The sequence below is a fragment of the Bufo gargarizans genome, chromosome 6 (assembly GCF_014858855.1).
Source record: "Bufo gargarizans isolate SCDJY-AF-19 chromosome 6, ASM1485885v1, whole genome shotgun sequence".
Taxonomy (NCBI): domain Eukaryota; kingdom Metazoa; phylum Chordata; class Amphibia; order Anura; family Bufonidae; genus Bufo; species Bufo gargarizans.
In genome coordinates, this window is record NC_058085.1 from 42,768,509 (window position 1) to 42,788,656 (window position 20,148).

Below are 20,148 nucleotides of genomic sequence, written 5' to 3' on the forward strand. Positions count from 1 at the left end.
GCCAAAACTGCGGCTCGGATGCGGACCAAAACAACGGCCGTGTGGATGAGGCCTTAAACTATGAGGCCTGAGGGAGACAGGAACCTACTGTAGGTAAGTGATCACGATCTCTGCGCAGAGCTGTGGAATATGTTGGCGTTATATAAAATGCTTAGTTTTCTCTAATTAAAATAATCGTAAATTTCGCAAATGACAATTCTCTGTTATATACTTATTATTGGAATCGCTGGGGATGAAAACCAATGCAGCTTTGTTCTCAGAGGCTTTCCAGAGGGAGACTTCACTGATAAGACAGATCAGGGGATTGTAAGTTATGCAAATGCTTAATAGACAAGCACTCGTTCATATCTGTAAAAAAAAGGAAGCCTAGTTTGGGCCGTCCTCCCTGGGAGGGTGCGAGGTGTGTGGTATCCTCCACCGCCCTCCTCTCTGTCACAGTCTGTGTCACTGATACACACAGCAGTTTCCTTCCAGGCAAGATGCGTGTGACTAGGGTCAGATAAAGACCTGGCATCTCTAGGGACCACCGATTCCGAAATTCCTGCCCCCTGCAGGTGATGGGAGGCAAGCCGTAAAGAAGCTAAAGGTAAGTGCAACTAGTCTATGTCAAGCCCTTCAGATCTTGGCAGCAGGGCAAATACCAGATATCGCTAGCCATGGGATAAGAATTTAAAGGGCATTTACAAAAAATATTAAGGGACTTGCATAACTAGCACTTGAAAACTGCAGGTGGTAACGAATGATATCAAGTTTATATCTCATTGTTTTTTAAGCAATTCTGTAATTGAAAGTCAGTTTACAGTTTAACGGCTCATGCACGCGACCGTATGTATTTTGGCGGTCCGCAAAGTCACGGATCTGCAAAAAAAAAAAAAAAAGAATGACATCCGTATGACGTCCTTGTTACATCCAGTTTTTTGGGGGGGATCCATTGTAAAAATGCCTGTCCTTGTCCACAAAACAGACAAGAATAGGACATGTTCTATTTTTGTGCGTAACAGACTTGCAGACATGGAGTCATTTCCTTTTTTTGGGGCAAACCCATTGAAGTGAATGGTTCCGCATACGGGCCACAAAAAACTGAACGCGTACGGACAAAAAATACGTTCGTGTGCATGAGCCCTAAGTCTGAGAAGTGTTTTCTGGGACTTTGTTGAAGGGAACGCAGGATGTAGTCGCACGTTACGGTATGTTGTGATGTGGTCCTCGTGTTAGTAACAGAACTGGGGTTCTGACTTTTTTAGCTGCAATTATGTCATGTATCCAGCGTTATTTGGACCTCAAACGGGCGCTCTTGTATTGCTGGATTACTCACTTGGGCTATGTTCACACCTGCGTCAGGTTCTGTTCTTTCATGGGAGCAAAAAAAACTAATGCAAGCTGTGACGGGTCCATTCTATGACGGACACCAACTCATACGGGGTTCCTCATGGTGTCCTGCATTGTCTCCCAGCAAATATGGCAGAATCTTCAGCAAAGCCTCCTCAATGTGAACTCAAATGTGAACAATGCCCAACCAGTGGCTGGATGGTATATGAAGCCAGGGTCACCGGGACGTCAGGGTTGCAAAATATTTGACATTTGTGTGCTGCCCTATGACATCATAGACTGAGTACAGGATGTTCTGCGTCCCCTGTGGAGCGTTCAGTGTGACATTGCACAATTTTAATTTCTTTACGTAAGGTGATTACATACTTACACCATGATCCCTGGGTCAGTGGTGGTCTGTGCTGGACAGGAGCTGGGTAAGGAAGTATGTTCCAGATTACAGCGACCCTCTGGCTCAAGAAAAAAAAAAAGACATTTAATAGGCCTCATGCAAACAACCGTATGTATTCTGTAAAATACGGATACCGGCCATGTTGCATCCGCATTTTTTGAGGACCCTTTGACTTCAATGGGTCCATGGTCCCCATTTAGCAGAAAGCATATCGATGATTCGTGTGCTTTCTGCATCTGTATGTCCGTTCTGCAAAAAGATAGATCATGTCCTATACTTGGCTGCAAAATGAAGACTTCGGACCCATTGAAGTCAATGGGTTTGCAAAAAAAAAAAACAAACATGCAATACGGACGTCATCCGTATTTTGCAGATCTGCGTTTTGCAGACTGCAAAATACATATGGTACATAAAATACATATGGTCGTGTGCATGAGGCCTAACTGGGGAACAAACCGAACTCTTACATGTGACCTCCTGCAGATTTCTTTTCAACTCCAGGTTCCTCTTCTGTCACCCAAGATGGTGGCACTGCTTCTCAGACCACTGATCCAGACTGTGCATCAGTAGTCCAAAACACCTCCTGCTTGTCCAGCGCTGCTCCTAGATTGGCCAGCACTGTTCACGTAAGCAATGCTGGCCAATCTGAGGTCAACAGTATCATGGACTACCACAGTAGGCATCAGGTAGTCTGAGAAGAGGTGAGGCCATCTTGGATGATAGGAATGATAGGTTCAAACTGAGACAGAATTCTTCCGCACATCTCATGTTATTAAAGGGCATCTGTCAGCAGTTTTGTACCTATGACACTGGCTGACCTGCTACATGTGCACTCGGCAGCTGAAGACATCTGTGTTGGTCCCATGTTCATATGTGCCCGCATTGCTGAGAAAAATGATTTTTTAATATATGCAAATGAAGCTGTAGGAGCAACTGGGGCGTTACCATTACACTTAGAGGCTCTGCTCTCTCTGCAACTGCCGCGCCCTCTGCACTTTAATTGACAGGACCAGGCAGTACACACATCACATCTGACCCTGTAAATCAAAGTGCAAGAGAGCTCGGCAGTTGCAAAGACAGCTGAGCCTGTAGGTGCAACAGTAACGCCCCTGTTGCTCCTACAGCTTAATTTGCATATATTAAAACATCATTTTTCTCAGCAATGCGGACACATATGAACATGGGACCAACACAGATGCCTTCAGCTGCCGAGTGCACATGTAACAAGTCAGCCAGTGTCATAGGTACAAAACTGCTGACAGATGCCCTTTAATAACATGACATGTGCGGAAGAATTCTGTCTCAGTTTGAACCTATCATTCCTATCATCCAAGATGGCCTCACGTCTTCTCAGACTACCTGATGCCTACTGTGGTAGTCCATGATACTGTTGACCTCAAATTGGCCAGCATTGCTTACGTGAACAGTGCTGGCCAATCCAGGAGCAGCGCTGGACAAGCAGGAGGTGTTTTGGACTACTGATGCACAGTCTGGATCAGTGGTCTGAGAAGCAGTGCCACCATCTTGGGTGACAGAAGAGGAACCTGGAGTTGAAAAGAAATCTGCAGGAGGTCACATGTAAGAGTTCGGTTTGTTCCCCAGTTAGGCCTCATGCACACGACCAGAATCTTGGTGCATTTTCTTTATGTATTATCATGGGATTGCAGATATCAATTTTGTCCAACAGGTGCCAGATTATCAGATGCTGTAGAGCTGTGATGGCTAACCTACGGCACTCCAGTTGTGATAAAACTACAACTCTAAGATGTACACTTGCTTCGCTGTTCTTAGAACTCCACAGAAATGAATAAAGCATGCTGGGAGTCGTAGTCGTTTCACCACAGCTGGAGTGCCGGATGTTAGCCATCACTGTTGTAGAGTATTGGAACCCTTTTTTTTTTAAGGAAAAATAAAATACAAGCATATGTAGTAAACTTAGGCTACTTTCACACTAGCATTAATATTTTCCGGTATTGAGATCCGTCATAGGGGCTCAATACCGGAAATAAAACACTTCCATTTTGTTCCCATTCATTGTCAAATGGGGACAAAATGTAACCGAACAGAACTGCATGCTGCAGTTTTCTTTCCGTCCTGGGATGCAGAGCAAGACGGATCCGTCATGATCCACAATGCAAGTCAATGGGGCGGATACGTTTTCTCTGAAAACGGATCCGTCCCCCATTGACTGTCAATGAAGTTCATGACGGATCCGTCTTGGCTATGTTAAAGATAATACAACCAGATCCATTCATAACGGATGCAGATGGTTGTATTATCAGTGATGGAAGCGTTTTTTGCTGAACCCAGCCAGATCCAGCAAAAACGCAAGTGTGAAAGTAGCCTTTAGGGATGAGCAAATCGACTTCGGATGAAACATCTAAGGTTGATTCGCATAAAAGTTCATTTCAATACTGTACGGAGAATGTATTGGCTCCGATGAGCCGAAGTTATTACTTTGCAAAGTCTTGCGAGACTTCCTTGGAACCGAACCCAAGTTCGGTAAATGTTTTTTTTTTTACAGTATAAATCAATTTCTGAAGTTATTATGCGAAATCTCGCGAGACTTCGCAAAGTAATAACTTCGGCTCACTGGAGTTAATACATTCTCCGTACAGTATTGAAACAAAGTTTTATGCAAATCGACTTTGGATGTTTCATCCGAAGTTGATTCGCTCATCCCTAGTAGCCTTATTTTGATCTGTCATCTGACAAATGTGTGACTAGCTCGACTGACCCCTGACCGGTCGGATTTCCACCTCTTAGAACCTTTGCTTTCCGGAGAAAATATCACCTTGGATTTGCCTGGATTGTTACATAACAACAGTTCTTGTATTTCTTTGGTGACAACGGGAGAACTCCATCAACCTGTGTCACCGTAAGGATTCTCTAAGCCACTCCATGCCCCCTTGATGCTTTGCCCCACTGGGACCCCACTGGGATCGAGCATGCTCCATTCAAACTCTGAGGGAGTGATGGAAACAGGCGACCTCTGTGGCCTCCATAGTCCGTTTATCACCTATCCTGTGGATGACAATATGGCTGCAGGACCAGCTTTATTTATAGTGTGCACAGGGGAATAAAGACAAACGAGAGGTCACAGACTGTTACTTGAATGTTGCATTGAGCAAGGGCCAGAGGCTTCCAGCAGCATAGGGCGTTTCACAATGCATTGCAGGCTTCTTTTCTCTGCATCCTCATTTCTCAAGCCTCTTAGTAGAAGCTTTTTATTTTTCATGGCTCCATCGATGTAAATGAGTGTAACCATGTGAAAAGATCATGACAGCAATATAAAACTGTATGGGAGTCGGAAGTCAGGATATGGAGTTTAGCAGCGGCAATGTGAGAGAACTGGGCTTTGTTTAGTGATCTACATCCTCTTCCAGACAATTAACCCGGGATCGGTAGCCAGATAATGATCTAGACCTATTCACGGTCAAATTAGGTCATTACAAGAGAGAGAATGGGGTCAGATAGATGTTAAGCTGACCACTGGCATGAGGGACTTATCGCTTGATGTGGTGCTCGCTGGTATTTCTTATATTTAGGCTCTGTTCACACTGCAGTTAGCCGTCCGACAGGAATTCCGTCAGGGGCATACATCGGAATACGTTATTCAAATTTATACCATGATGTATGCATTCACTTCGGTGAGGCAAACAGACTCTGTTTGACCCTATTTACATACCTTTCCCTCTTTTAGAATAGTGCAGTCGCCTTTTAAAGTATTTTTTCCCAGGAGTAGCATACTGATGGTCTATCCTCAAGAGAGGACATTAGTACCTGGGGTCTGATTCCCGACACATCAGCTGTTTGAAGGCGCAGTGGCCTCTTCCTAGGCCAGTGGCGTCATGTTCATCGGTCAAATGTCTTAGGTGCAGCTCAGTCCCATTCAAATGAATGGGCCTCGTATGCAATCCCAGACACAGCCCCTGTACAATGTACAGCGTAAGCTGTGAGGAGGCTGCAGTGCTTACCAGAGTGATCAGTATGGGTGACAGGAGTCGGACCCCACCGATCAGATATTGATGATCTATCCTGAGGATAGGCCATCAATATTGAACTCCCACAACCACAAAACCCCTTTAACCCTCTAACAGTTTTGCCCGAGCTCTGCTCAGGCTGTGAGAAAAGGACCTAACAGCTCAGCAGGTTGAGGGGGGGGGGGGGGAGAGGGGGGCTGCTTGAACCCTTCATATCTCAGGTTCTGTAGCGGCTGGTCTTGTTTGAAAGTTGACCATCTACACTTTAAAACAAGGATTGCAGCATTAGCTGCTCTACATCAGAAATCGGATAGGGAGTGATATCAGGTGTAACTTCAATGGTGTAAATGAAAACCAAAGGCTTCATCCTTAGACTCTGTTTGATTCTCTTTACTTTGAGTTCCATCTTTTCTTGCCAAGATATGAAGGGTTAAAGCAGCCTTCCCCCCATCAGCTGGCTGTGATCTCAGCCAACCTGGATGAGGAAAGGGGGTTAGTGAGGGAACTGACAGGTTGCAGAGAGGAGAGAAAAACATCCTCTATCATGACTGCGGAGGAAGGGTAACATGAACTTCAGTGCATGTTACCAGTTCCCCTTTCCTCCATAAATCAGAGAGCTTATTCTCACATTTGGGGGCCTTTTTTTGCTTTCCAGAAAAGGAGTGAGATGAGTACTTGCCTGTCTTATCACCCCTCTACTCCAAATTAGACCATTTAATGACACCATGACCCAGATGTTTACCAGCATTTGGATCACGGTTACACTGTTCCTCCTGTCGATATCCTATTTTTATCACACAATATGCGGGCTGCTTCGTTAGCCATACCCATTGCACGCTACAGTAACGGTTACAATGATTATGACTGGAGAGTAATCCAATATATTAACCCTCACACAAAGTTGTTCTCAGAAAAATAAAAATGTTCTGGTTGTTGGAATGCAACGATATGAAAACAGATTTTTTTTTTGTAAAAACAAGTGTTTTTATTGTGTTTTTATCTGTGGGGTGGGAGAAGGAACTGGACCTACCATAAGAATTAAGCATGGCTGATCTAATTTGGTGACCCCACCATATCAGAAAACCATGGGAAATCACGTTTTCTTCTCGCAGTCAGTCCAATTCTTTCTCCCACTTCCGAGGAAGCCATAAGTTGGACTGGAATTTCTGGTGAACAGGTAATCTCGCCAGTGTAGCTGTAGCTGACCAGATGAAGTATTACATGCCAATAAACCAACGAATGGCCAACCATGTAATACACTCTGGGGCTTTTTTTGATGGGGGAGAACACTTATAAAGGGCATGTCCACCTTTGCAATGAATGGTGTAGATTGCTCCAATGCACATATAAATAAAAAGCAACTAATATTAAAAATCTCCTATCGTTTTCAGTACATGCTCTATACGTCTCTCTATGGTTGCAGACTACTATAAAACCCGTGTAGACCGACCAGCTGTCATTCTCTCTTCCATTTGACCTCAACTTTTTGCTAACACTCATTAGAAGAGATGGAAGACGGCAGTATCCAACTACAGGCAGGGTTTGTTTGTAGTCTGTGACCATAGCGACACAGAGGTCTGCATAGGAGATGTATACACAGAACAATATTTTTAATCAAGGCTATTTGCAAAGCTATAGCTCCAGTATCATGAAGGCTATGGAAGGATGATCCAGCGGCAGGCTCCCATGAAGCAGGGACGTGTACATGCTCTTGGCACAGCGCTATGGGATATAGGATGATGATGATATAGCATGTAGCATGTTTTTGCACTGTGGGAGGAAATGTGGTGCTGTGGTTAATGTGTTGACAACCAAATAAACAGCTGCAGGTTAAATTTGGGCATATGTGTAATTTAATAAGAGCCTTGATGTTTGCTGTTGACAGATCTTATTGCAAAATAAAGGATGTGACTGCATTGCTCTTCTCTTAAATTGAAGGAGGACATTTGACTTCTTGCTTTCCGAGAAATCCCTGAATCGACTGTGTGTATATTCCTTATTTATTATTTCCATGAACAGTCCATTTAGTACAGGGATGGCCAACCTGAGGCTCTCCAGATGTTGCAAAACTACAACTCCCAGCATGCCCGGACTACCGACAGCTATCAGCCTACAGCAGGGCATGGTGGGAATTGTAGTTTTAAAACAGCTGGAGAGCCACAGGTTGTCCATGCCTGATTTAGTAGCTCTGTCTGTGATCAGATGGTGATGTCACAGAGTGAGAAGTGAGGTCACAACAGTGTATCAAGTCAGTCTCTGATTGGATGTGATGTCACAAAGCAGGAAGTGAGGTCATAACAGTGTATTGTCAGTCTGTGATTGGATGTGATGTCACAGAGTGAGAAGTGAGGTCATAACAGTGTATTGTCAGTCTGTGATTGGATGTGATGTCACAGAGTGAGAAGTGAGGTCATAACAGTGTATTGTCAGTCTGTGATTGAATGTGATGTCACAGAGTGAGAAGTGAGGTCACAACAATGTATCCAGTCAGTATGTGATTGGATGTGATGTCACAAAGCAAGAAGTGAGGTCATAACAGTGTATTGTCAGTCTGTGATTGGATGTGATGTCACAGAGTGAGAAGTGAGGTCACAACAATGTATCAAGTCAGTATGTGATCGGATGTGATGTCACTGAGTCATAGAACTGAGGTCATAACAATTTATCGTCAATCTGTCATTGGATGGTGATGTCACAGAGTGATAGAACCGAGGTCACAACAATGTATCAAATCATAGTTTGTAAGGCCGAAAAAAAGACATCTGTCCTTCCAGTTCAGCCTGTTATCCTGCAAGTTCATCCAGAGGAAGTAAAAAAAACAATCCAGAGGAAAAAAAGCAGTCTGGTTTGAAGCTGTTTGGGAGCAGCACTTATACAAGCAGACAAACAACGCGAGTTTGTAAGCGTTCGCGTGTTTGATTTCCAATGTGTGTTTGTATTAAGTGTGTGACTTTAGATTACGTGACTTCAGATTCAGGGACTTCAGTGGGGGACTGCAGTAAGTCAGTTTCTTATTACTGCATTCTATAGTATTTTTCACTTTCGTTGTGTAATCCCCATTTAGTATGTGTTCCATTATTGACAGCGCAGTCCAGTGCACATCTTGTCTGCTGTATGCAGTCCTGGAACAGCCGTTTGAGGATGTATATCGTTGTTCAAAATGTGAGCAAATTACCTGTTTTGAATCTCACATCAAGTATCTAACCGAGCGAGATTCAACACTGAGAAGCGTTGGTAATTTGGAACAGAGTTTGCTGCTCACTGAGCAAGCAGTCTATGGGGGAGGGTGGTAGTATGGAGAATCAGGAAAGTGAGGTAGCTAGCTGGGTAACAGTTAGAAAGCGGGGTAGAGGGAAGAGTGCCAGGGAGGCTAGCCCGGATCTGTCACACCCCAACAAGTTTGCACGTTTGGCAGATGAGGAGGATGTCAGTCCAGGGACGGCACTGCTACAGCCGGACACTTCCTCTGCCAGTCAGGGGAATGTCAGCTCCAGTAAGAAGGGGACCAGGAGAGCAGGGCAGGCCAGACAGGTGCTTGTAGTGGGAGACTCCATTATTAGGGGAACAGATAGGGCGATCTGTCACAAAGACCGTGATCGCCGAACAGTGTGCTGTCTTCCTGGCGCTCAAATTCGACACATCGCCGATCGGGTTGACAGATTACTGGGAGGGGCTGGAAACGATCCAGCGGTCATGGTCCATATCAGAACCAATGACAAAGTTAGAGGTAGGTGGAGGGTCCTTAAAAATGATTTTAGGGATTTAGGTCAAAAGCTTAGGGCAAGGACCTCAAAGGTAGTGTTTTCCGAAATACTGCCTGTACCACGGGCCACACAAGAAAGTCAGCGGGATATTAGGGAGGGGAACATGTGGCTCCAGAACTGGTGTAGGAAGGAGGGGTTTGGGTTCCTGGAGAACTGGGCAGACTTCTCTATCGGCTACAGGCTCTATCGTAGGGACGGGCTGCACCTCAATGGGGAAGGGGCAGCTGTGTTTGGGGAAAGATGGCTAGAAGGTTGGAGGAGTGTTTAAATTAGGGACTGGGGGGGAGGAAAATTACATTATAGGAGGGGAAGATAGTGCAGATAGAGACCGGGGCAAGGTAGTGGGACTGGCGGAGGAATGGAAGGAGGGACTAGAACAGTTCAGAAGGAAAGGTGTAGGGTAAAAAATATACATAAACCTCATGTATGTATACTAATGCCAGAAGCCTGACTAATAAAACTGGGGAGCTGGAATTACTGATGTGTGAGGAGAACTATGACATAGTGGGAATAACTGAGACATGGCTGGATGATAGCTATAACTGGACGGTTAATGTACAGGGTTACAGTCTGTTTAGAAAGGATCGTCAAAACCGGAGAGGGGGAGGGGTCTGCCTTTATGTAAAGTCCTGTCTAAATCCCGCAGTCCGAGAAGATATAAGTGAGGGACATGAACACTTGGAGTCACTGTGGGTAGAAATAAATGGAGGCAAAAACAATAATAAATTACTAATAGGAGTTTACTATAAACCACCTAATATACCAGAGTCCACAGAAAATCTACTACTAAATGAGATTGACGAGGCGGCAAATCATAATGAGGTGGTTATTATGGGGGACTTCAACTACCCAGATATAGACTGGAGAACGGAAACCTGTACATCTCATAAAGGAAACAGGTTCTTGGCAATAACCAAAGACAATTACCTCTCCTAACTGGTTCAGGACCCGACTAGAGGGACGGCCATACTGGACTTAGTATTAACCAATAGGCCTGACAGAACAACAGACGTGCAGGTTGGGGGACACCTGGGAAATAGTGAACATAAAGTAATAACCTTCCAATTATCATTCAAAAGAGCGTTTCTACAGGGAGGAACAAAAATACCAAACTTCAAAAAAGCTAAATTCAGCCAACTAAGAGAGGCCATAGGCCGAACTAACTGGGACAAAGTCCTCAAAAATAAAAAATAAAATAATACAGCCACAAAATGGGATATTTTTAAAACCATCCTAAAATCTCAGTGTGAGAGGTACATACCGTATGGGAATAAAAGGTTAAGGAACAAGAAAAAACCAATGTGGATAAATAGAATTTTAAAGAAAGCAATAAATGACAAAAAGAAAGCATTTAAATCTCTAAAACAGGAGGGGAGCGACGGAATCACTGAAAAACTATAAGGAAAAAACTATAATATGTAAAAAACAAATAAAAGCAGCCAAACTAGAGACCAAGAGATTAATTGCCAAAGAGAGTAAAACTAACCCTAAAATGTTCTTCAATTATCTAAATGGTAAAAAGTATAAATCTGAAGGTGTCATCCCTCTACAGAGTAATGGGGGGAGAGTTGCAGAAAGCGATGAGGAGAAAGCAAAGCTATAAAATATTTTTTTCTCCACTGTATTCACTGAGGAAAATAAACTGTAAGATGAAATGCTGAATGTAAAAGTAAATTCCCCATTAAAAGTGCCCTGTCTGACCCAGGAAGAAGTACAGCGGCGTCTTAAAAAGATAAAATTAGACAAATTGCCAGGCCCAGATGGCATACACTCCCGTATCCTAAGGGAATTAAGTAATGTCATAGCCAGACCCTTATTTCTGATATTTGCAGACTCTATAATAACAGAGAGTGTTCCACAGGATTAGCGCATAGCAAATGTGGTGCCAATATTCAAAAAGGGTACAAAAACAGAGCCCGGAAAACTATAGGTCGGTAAGTTTAACATCTGTCGTGGGTAAACTGTTTGAAGGTTTTCTAAGAGATGCTATTTTGGAGTACCTCAATGAAAATAATCAAATAACACCATATCAGCATGGCTTCATGAGGGATCGGCCATGTCAAACTAATTTAATCAGTTTCTATGAAGAGGTAAGTTCTAGACTTGACAGCGGCGAATCAATGGATGTCGTATATCTGGACTTCTCCAAAGCATTTGACACTGTACCACATAAAAGGTTAGTATATAAAATGAGAATGCTCGGACTGGGGGAAAATGTCTGTATGTGGTTAAGTAACTGGCTGAGTGATAGAAAACACAGGGTGGTTATTAATAGTGTTGATCGTGAATATTCTAATTGCGAATTTTTAGTGCGAATATCGGCACTTCGAGAATTCGCGAAGATGTATAGTGCAATATATTCGTAATCACAAATATTCTAGATTTTTTTTTTCATCAGTAACCTCCCTTCCTGCTTGTGGGCCAATGAGAAGGCTTCAATATATTTGTCTGAGCTTTGCAACATCCCTAGCAACCAATAGGAAAGTTGCCTACCCCTTTAATATATAAGAAACTCCCCAGCAACCATTTTCTGCAGTATTTTTGCAGTTCTGAGAGAGAGAGAGAGAGCAGTGACATTGCTGTGCTCTGTGCTTTCATCTGGATCCTATTCCTTATCCAATTACATTAGATAGTTAGCTCATATATATAATACAGATAGTTAGTGGGAGGTGTAGGCTAGATAGTGATATAGTGTAGCTGATAGGTTCCAGTGCAGGGTGTTAGGTAGTGTGATAGGGATTACTGTTTCTCTGCTGTCCATACATACATGCTACAGACATAGTGCTGTGATGTCACCAGGGCTGCCATCAGAAATTTTGGGGCCCCTTACACAGCTCAAGGCCTGGACCCCCCCTCCTACCCCGCCCCTTTAGAATCAGTCCTGACTCCACCTCCCTCCACCCCCAAGGACCTACCCCCAATTTCATATTTTTTTTACAACTACAAAGACAGTAAAAAGTGATAATCAGTGAATTCAGTAAGGAATTCATTTTTGACCAAATAATATGAAGCCTGCTACCACGACAAGGTAGACCCTTTTAAGCAGGACCCTACATTAACACTAACTACACTACCTGTACTAATCTGCCCTAGCAATCTTCCCCTGGCACATTTAAGAAAAAACACCTTAAAAGCACAAGGTTTACTGTTACAGTGTTATGGGGGGGATCTGTGGATGACGTACTGTTATGGGGGGAATCTGTGGATGACTTACTGTTATGGGGGGAATCTGTGGATGGCTTACTGTTATGGGGGAATCTGTGGAGGACTTACTGTTATGGGGGGAATCTGTGGATGACACACTGTTATGGGGAATCTGTGGATGACACACTGTTATGGGGGAATCTGTGGATGACACACTGTTATGGGGGGAATCTGTGGATGACACACTGTTATGGGGGATCTGTGGATGACACACTGTTATGGGGGATCTGTGGATGACACACTGTTATGGGGGGAATCTGTGGATGACACACTGTTATGGGGGGAATCTGTGGATGACACACTGTTATGGGGGAATCTGTGGATGACACACTGTTATGGGGGAATCTGTGGATGACACACTGTTATGGGGGGAATCTGTGGATGACATACTGTTATGAGGAATCTGTGGATGACGAACACTGTTATGGGGGATCTGTGGAGGACGCACTGTTATGGGGGGATCTGTGTATGACAAACTGTTATGGGGGGATCTATGGATGACACACTGTTATGGGGGATCTGTGGATGACAAACTGTTATGGGGGATCTGTGGATGACACACTGTTATGGGGGGTTCTGTGGATGACAAACTGTTATGGGGAGGATCTGTGGATGACACACTGTTATGGGGGATCTGTGGATGACACACTGTTATGGGGGGGATCTGTGGATGACACACTTTTATGGGGGGGATCTGTGGATGACACACTTTTATGGGGGGGGATCTGTGGATGACACACTTTTATGGGGGGGGGGATCTGTGGATGACACACTTTTATGGAGAGGATCTGTGGATGACACACTTTTATGGGGGGGGGATCTGTGGATGACACACTTTTATGGGGGGGATCTGTGGATGACGCACTGTTATGGGGATCTGTGGATGACACACTTTTATGGGGGGATCTGTGGATGACACACTTTTATGGGGGGGATCTGTGGATGACACACTTTTATGGGGGGGATCTGTGGATGACACACTTTTATGGGGGGGGGATCTGTGGATGACACACTTTTATGGGGGGGATCTGTGGATGACACACTTTTATGGGGGGGATCTGTGGATGACACTCAACCACTCTCAAACTTGTTAAATGGATCCCAAACACAATATGCACAATAATAACACCCCCCACCCCCTCCAACACTTAATTAACCCCTTCATGGCCCAAACTTTTTATTTTTATTTTTCTAAGCAGCACACAGCTAAATTGGGCTGGGTGGGCTGGCAAGGGAGGGGTTAATAATAAGTGATGGATCATGGAGGATCATCATGGCCCTGGATAATGTTGCTCGGTCTTTGCTCGGGGGTAAAATGCAAAGCTGTTTTCTGGATTATCCCACAGGGCCATGATCCTTCATCACTTATCGTTATTAACCCCTCCCTTGCTAGCCCCATTTAGCTGTGTGTTCTGACTGCAGCCGAACAGCCCTGTGGGATAATCCAGAAAACAGCTTTGCATTTTACCCCCAAGCAAAGACAACATTATCCAGGGCCATGATGATCCTCCAGACCATGATCCATCACTTATTGTATTGTTATTAACACCTCCCTTGCCAGCCCACCCACCCAGCCCCTTGCCTTATGGATGGAAACAAGTCAAGTAATAACCTAATTTAACCTAATGGACGTTATGGACCTAATGAATTATTAGGGGGGGGGGGGGTCCATCCAAGTCCAAGAAGATCATGTTTGTGATGGAGGAGGGGGTGAGGACACTAGGGCAGCTGGGCAGGCTTCCAGACCACAAGTTACCTCCAGACAGTACTGCGTCTGCCACTCTCTGCCACTGCCAGCCCAGAACAGAACAGAAGTTCAAGTTCCCGCGCGCCAATTTGAATGCCGGCGGCGTCCCGGCGTGAGGCAGCAGCGACGACAGGTTCAGCCAGCCGCACGCACAGCATCTGAGGTCACATGTCGCTGCGCAGCTACGTTCCTCTGCGCAGCGGCTCCTTTTAAAGGGGAATGCAGCCGGGCCCGGAATACCGTCCCCAGGTTAGGCTAAGGTGTTGTACTACTACTAATACTGCGGCCGAATCATTGGAGCGGCGGGGGGAGGGTCGGTCAACGGGGCCAGGAACAATCAATTGCCCGGCCCCCTGCAGACATAAAAAAAAATTATAATTATCAAATTGGAACTGGCCGGGCCCCCCTCGGGGTCCGGGCCCCTTACTGGGGTATCGGCTGTACCCCCCTGATGGCAGCCCTGGATGTCACAACAATAGTGCACCAATCAGAACCTGGTAAAATGTGAAGTTGCATGTACTGCGCAAAAAATATGTGCATCATTAGTGCCGATTTGCGCAATTGTGAAAATAATGACTGGAGGTCACGAATTCTAGAAGTCGCGAATTAATTGCAAATATGCAAAAAATTCATGAAATATGGCGAAAACTAATATTGCCTATGCTGCTCATCACTAGTTATTAATGGTACACACTCAGATTGGGTCACTGTCACTAGTGGAGTACCTCAGGGGTCAGTATTGGGCCTGTTCTCTTCAATATATTTATTAATGATCTTGTAGAAGGCTTGCATAGTAAAATATAAATTTTCGCAGATTACACTAAACTGTGTATAGTAATTAACACTGAAGAGGACAGTATACTACTACAGAGCGATCTGGATAGATTGGAGGCTTGGGCAGAGAAGTGGCAGATGAGGTTTAACACTGACAAATGTAAAGTTATGCACATGGGAAGGAATAATGCAAGTCACCCGTACATACTAAATGGTAAAACACTGGGTAACACTGACATGGAAAAGGACCTAGGAATTTTGGTGAACTGCAAACTAAACAGTAGAAACCAGTGTCCGGCAGCTGCTGCCAAGGCCAATAAGATAATGGGTTGCATCAAAAGGGGCATAGATGCCCGTGATAAGAACATAGTCCTACCACTTTACAAATTGCTAGTCAGACCACACATGGAGTACTGTGCACAGTTCTGGGCTCCTGTGAACAAGGCAGACATAGCAGAGCTGGAGAGGGTCCAGAGGAGGGCAACTAAAGTAATAGCTGGAATGGGTAGACGACAGTACCCAGAAAGATTATAAAAATTAGGGTTATTCACTTTGTATAAATATATCAGGGGTCAGTACAGAGATCTCTCCCATTATATACTTATCCCTAGTAGTGATGGACGAACATTTGCTGGGACAGTTCGCGAACATGATCAAATGTTCGCGAACCGCAAGTTTGCGGCGGGTCCCATTTATTTTAATGGCAGGTGAACCTGAAAAACCTTCAGCTCATATTTACAGCCAAGAAATAATTACTAGAAGTGCACAAATAGTCCCACAACATGGACAGTAACATACCAGATGTATTGTTCGAATTTGTGATCTCCATTCATAATTTTTTTCAATGCGAAATATTGGCAATATAATTTTCACGTACGCGCATGCGCAAATGCACTATACAGTACCCAAGTGCACTATAAAGAAAGTATATTGGTATATAACACCCCGCTTCAATCAGTTTTTTTGGGGGGCGACTGGTATATCAAACCAATAGAAATTATTTGTTCCAATAACGCTTGTCCCTCTATATACCTGCGGTATCGCAGCAGAACCGCACACAACTGCCGCACAATACAAATGCGCTATAATATACTTTCTAACATAGAAAGTATATTATGACCAGTGATGGCCAGTTTGCATTGTTCGCCCTCGAACATATGCGGGCTGCCATCTTTTTTTACAAGTCCAGCGAGGCTTGAAAACAAGCGAGGTCAGCGGGAGCAGGCAGTTCCGAGAACAGCCACCGGGGGCCTTCATCGGGCTGTTCTCGGAACTGCCTGCTCCCGGTGACCGCATTTGTTTTCAGACCGGCTCGCGGCACAGGCACAGAATAAGGGTTTACCTGTGCCTCGCCGGACTTGTGAAAAAAGATGGCAGCCCGCATATGTTCGCGGGCGAACAATGCGAACTGGCCTTTACTGATTATGACATTGTACAAGGAAGGCAATCCATTAGAATATACATAAAGATAAAACGTAACCTTTAATAATGTTACTATGAGGGTCCATTCACACGTCCGTAAGTGTTTTGCGGATTCGCAAAACATGGACACCGGCAATGTGCATTCCGCAATTTGCGGACCGCACATCGCCGGCACTATAATAGAAAATGTCTAACCTTGTCTGCAATTGCGGACAAGAATAGGACATGTTCTATTTTTTTGCGGAAACAGAAGCACAGATGCGGAAGTTCAGATCCGCAAATGTGAATGTGGATCCGCAGATGCGGACAGCACATTCCGGCCCCGTTGAAAATGAATGGGTCTGCACCAGTTCCGAAAAATTGCGGAACGGATGCAGACCCATTTTGCGGAAATGTAAATGGAAAAGATATCCCTCAAAATGAAAATAAATTGAATTATTAAAGTTAATCAAAAAGCATAGATGTGGTCGGCAATAACAAGTGCCCGGCGGCACCAAATCAGAAACCATATGTCCTACCACAATCCGGGGGGTTCCAGTGCACATCCATGAATCCAGGACGAAAAGCAAAAAAACATCCATCCCTGGGCTAGATGATGATGTGGTATTGAAGGACAATTGACTCATTATAAAAGTATATTATAAGTATATCGCACCCCTCTGTGTATCACACATATCGATAGCACACCTATATTAGTGCTTAAAAGGACTTTTGTGGCCCTATTAGCTAGTGTTTGGTGTCCCTAACAGCCTGTCCCTGCTCCACACAGCAGCCTCTCCCTACACTGGCAAAACACTGAATGTAAAATGGCGGCCAGCTCGTTGTTTTTTTTTTAGAGGGTAGGGGGTATGTCCATGTGCTGAAATGTCTCAGTTGGCTGTCCTGTACCACCTGATGGATGTGTCATGGGTCAAAGTTCTTCACAATGTAAAAGAATATGGCGGGCGCGAATATCTCCATATGTTCGCGAACACGCAAATTTTGCCGCGAAACAACCGCCGGGCGAACCGGAAGGCCATCTCTAATCCCTAGGACTGTGACAAGGAGACATCCCCTGCGTCTGGAGGAAAGAAGTGTAATAATATTACAGGCTATAGCTACTAGAGAGGGGTCAGTGATCCAGGGAGTTATTCTGCTTGCCTGATTGGAGTCGGGAAGGAATTTTTTCCCCTAAAGTGAGGAAAATTGTCTTCTACCTCACATTTTTTTTGCCTTCCTCTGGATCAACTTGAAGGATAACAGGCCGAACTGGATGGACAGATGTCTTTTTTTTGCCTTATAAACTATGTTACTATGTATAAAACTGTGAGGTAGAAGCCAATTTTCCTCACTTTAGGGGAATAAAAAATTCCTTCCCGACTCCAATCAGGCAATCAGAATAACTCCCTGGATCACTGACCCCTCTCTAGTAGCTATAGCCTGTAATATTATTACGCTCCAGAAATACATCCAGGCCCATCTTGAATTCCTTTATTGTACTCACCATCACCACCTCCTCAGGCAGAGAGTTCCATAGTCTCACCGCTCTTACCGTAAAGAATCCATCTATGATCATATGTGATGTCACTGTGATAGAGGTCACAACAATGTATCAAGTCAGTCTGTGATTGGCTGGTGTTAAAAGAGAATATTGAGAAAGGCATACTCAGTGAAAGAACTGGCGTCCCACAGGGAGTGTGTTTGTATAGGTGTACGTATGTTTGCAACCTATAGTTGTATCCCATTTAGGCCACTTTCACACGGTCACTGTTTGGTTAGTGTTTGATCAGTGATTTCCACTGATCAAATACTGACTGTGTGAAAGCATCCTTGTATATGGGTCAATGGATTCCTTGCCCTGATGTGTTTGCAGATGAGTAGATACTGTATATGCACAATGGTCGGGTACCGGATGTGATGTAATGTACTGTAAATTGCTTTGTAACCAATAGTTACTGGATGCTTAAAAGAGGTTAAAATACAATAAGCACTTTCTCAAGTTACAAAACACTTCTAGGAGCTCCAAAAGAAAGTAACCAATAAATGTAGTTTTATTATTGGCCTCCTTGCTGGAGTTAGTGCTGAGAAGGTTTTTACTGCTACATTTCCATGTCTCTGATAATTGACCCGCTTCTCAACCCCCTAATGAGATTTTTTTTTTTTACAAAATGTTGAGAAAAGAGTTGCCCCATCTGTTAACAGGAAAACAAGAAAATATATTGATTGAAGGAACCCCTCTAATTTTATTCGTGTTTTGGTAGTAGACATTCCGAGACCAAACCAAAACCAGAAGAGCAGCATAGTTTGGGCTTGGAAAGCGTATGGTGTACATATATTGCATATACTCTACTACAGGCATGCTCAACCTGCGTCCCTCCAGCTGTTGTAAAACTACAACTCCCACAATGCCCTGCTGTAGGCTGATAGCTGTAGCCTGTTCGGGCATGCTGGGAGTTGTAGTTTTGCAACAGCTGGAGGGCCGGAGGTTGAGCATGGCTGCTCTACTATATTCTATATATACTCCACTTCTTCAGGAGCTTCTTGATGCTGACATCTTTTCTGTAGAATAATCTACAACACTACATCATCTCTTGCTTGCTGTTGCTATTACTCTGCGTCTAGCTCAACAAGATGCAACACATTTTTACAGTGTTCATCTAAGACGCCATGACCACAGAAAGAACCTCTCTTCCTCAACTACTTCATCCTTTTATGTTTCGAGGTTGACCTGAGATAGATACTAAAAGTGATTCCTTATGTTTGTTGTAAAGGCCCCCATACACATGAAGCTATTGTTGGCCAAACCTGCCATTCTCAGCAGGACCTGCCAACAACCAAGGCCTTCTGACTCTCCGCATATTTCATCCCCCAGTCATTTTGTTCTCCCAGGAGACATGCTGCTGCCAGTCACCTCTCTACTGAAGACACATAAGGGTTCGGCTCGTATATGCAATGGGGAGTCAGGAGAGAGAGAGATGTGTGCTGAATGAGCTTGTTCGGGTTATTGAAGGTTGTATGGACAACTAAAAACCTGAAACGCACTAGCAGTTTTCTGAGAACAAAGCCAAAAGTGATTCCAGCAGGATTGAGAATTTTTATGACGGCAGTCCATGCCCACCACAGCCTCTCTCGTCATGGTGTGAATGGCCGCTGGAAAGTTCACCTTGTTTTCCCTCCTGCCAGTATAGCAATGCTCTGCTCACTCAATGCAGGTAAGGCCTGCTGCTCGCCTGCTCTGCCTCTTTTCACTCATAGGGCACACTCATGCCTCTTCTGGCACCTTAGGGTATTTAAGTCACCTTCCCCTGTGGGGAGGTGCCTGAGCAATAGGTTCTAGTACTAATTTCCTGCAAAGGTGCATGGTTGTCTTGTTTGCCTTCATATATACCGACCTTTTCCTGTTTCCAGATTTGACCCATTGCTGCATGTCTTGAGCTTTGACTGTTCCTCATTCTGAGCCTATGCTGCCCACCGTGAACTTTGGACTGGTTTACTGGATGGCTCGCATGCTGTCTGCCCTGATCTCGGCCTGTCCCTGACTACGGTTTTGCCTGA

At 44.4% G+C, this 20,148-nt stretch overlaps 1 protein-coding gene across 2 annotated transcripts in view; it reads left to right on the forward strand.

Annotated features, from left to right (window-relative positions):
- The first annotated feature begins 458 nt into the window (after positions 1-458).
- Positions 459-20,148, forward strand: part of PIK3R5 (phosphoinositide-3-kinase regulatory subunit 5) — a 147,928-nt gene continuing 128,238 nt past the window's right edge. For both annotated transcript variants that reach the window (XM_044296922.1, XM_044296923.1), the window contains exon 1: positions 459-586. The gene's annotated coding sequence lies outside the window, so the exon portion shown is untranslated. The remainder of the gene's footprint in view (positions 587-20,148) is intronic.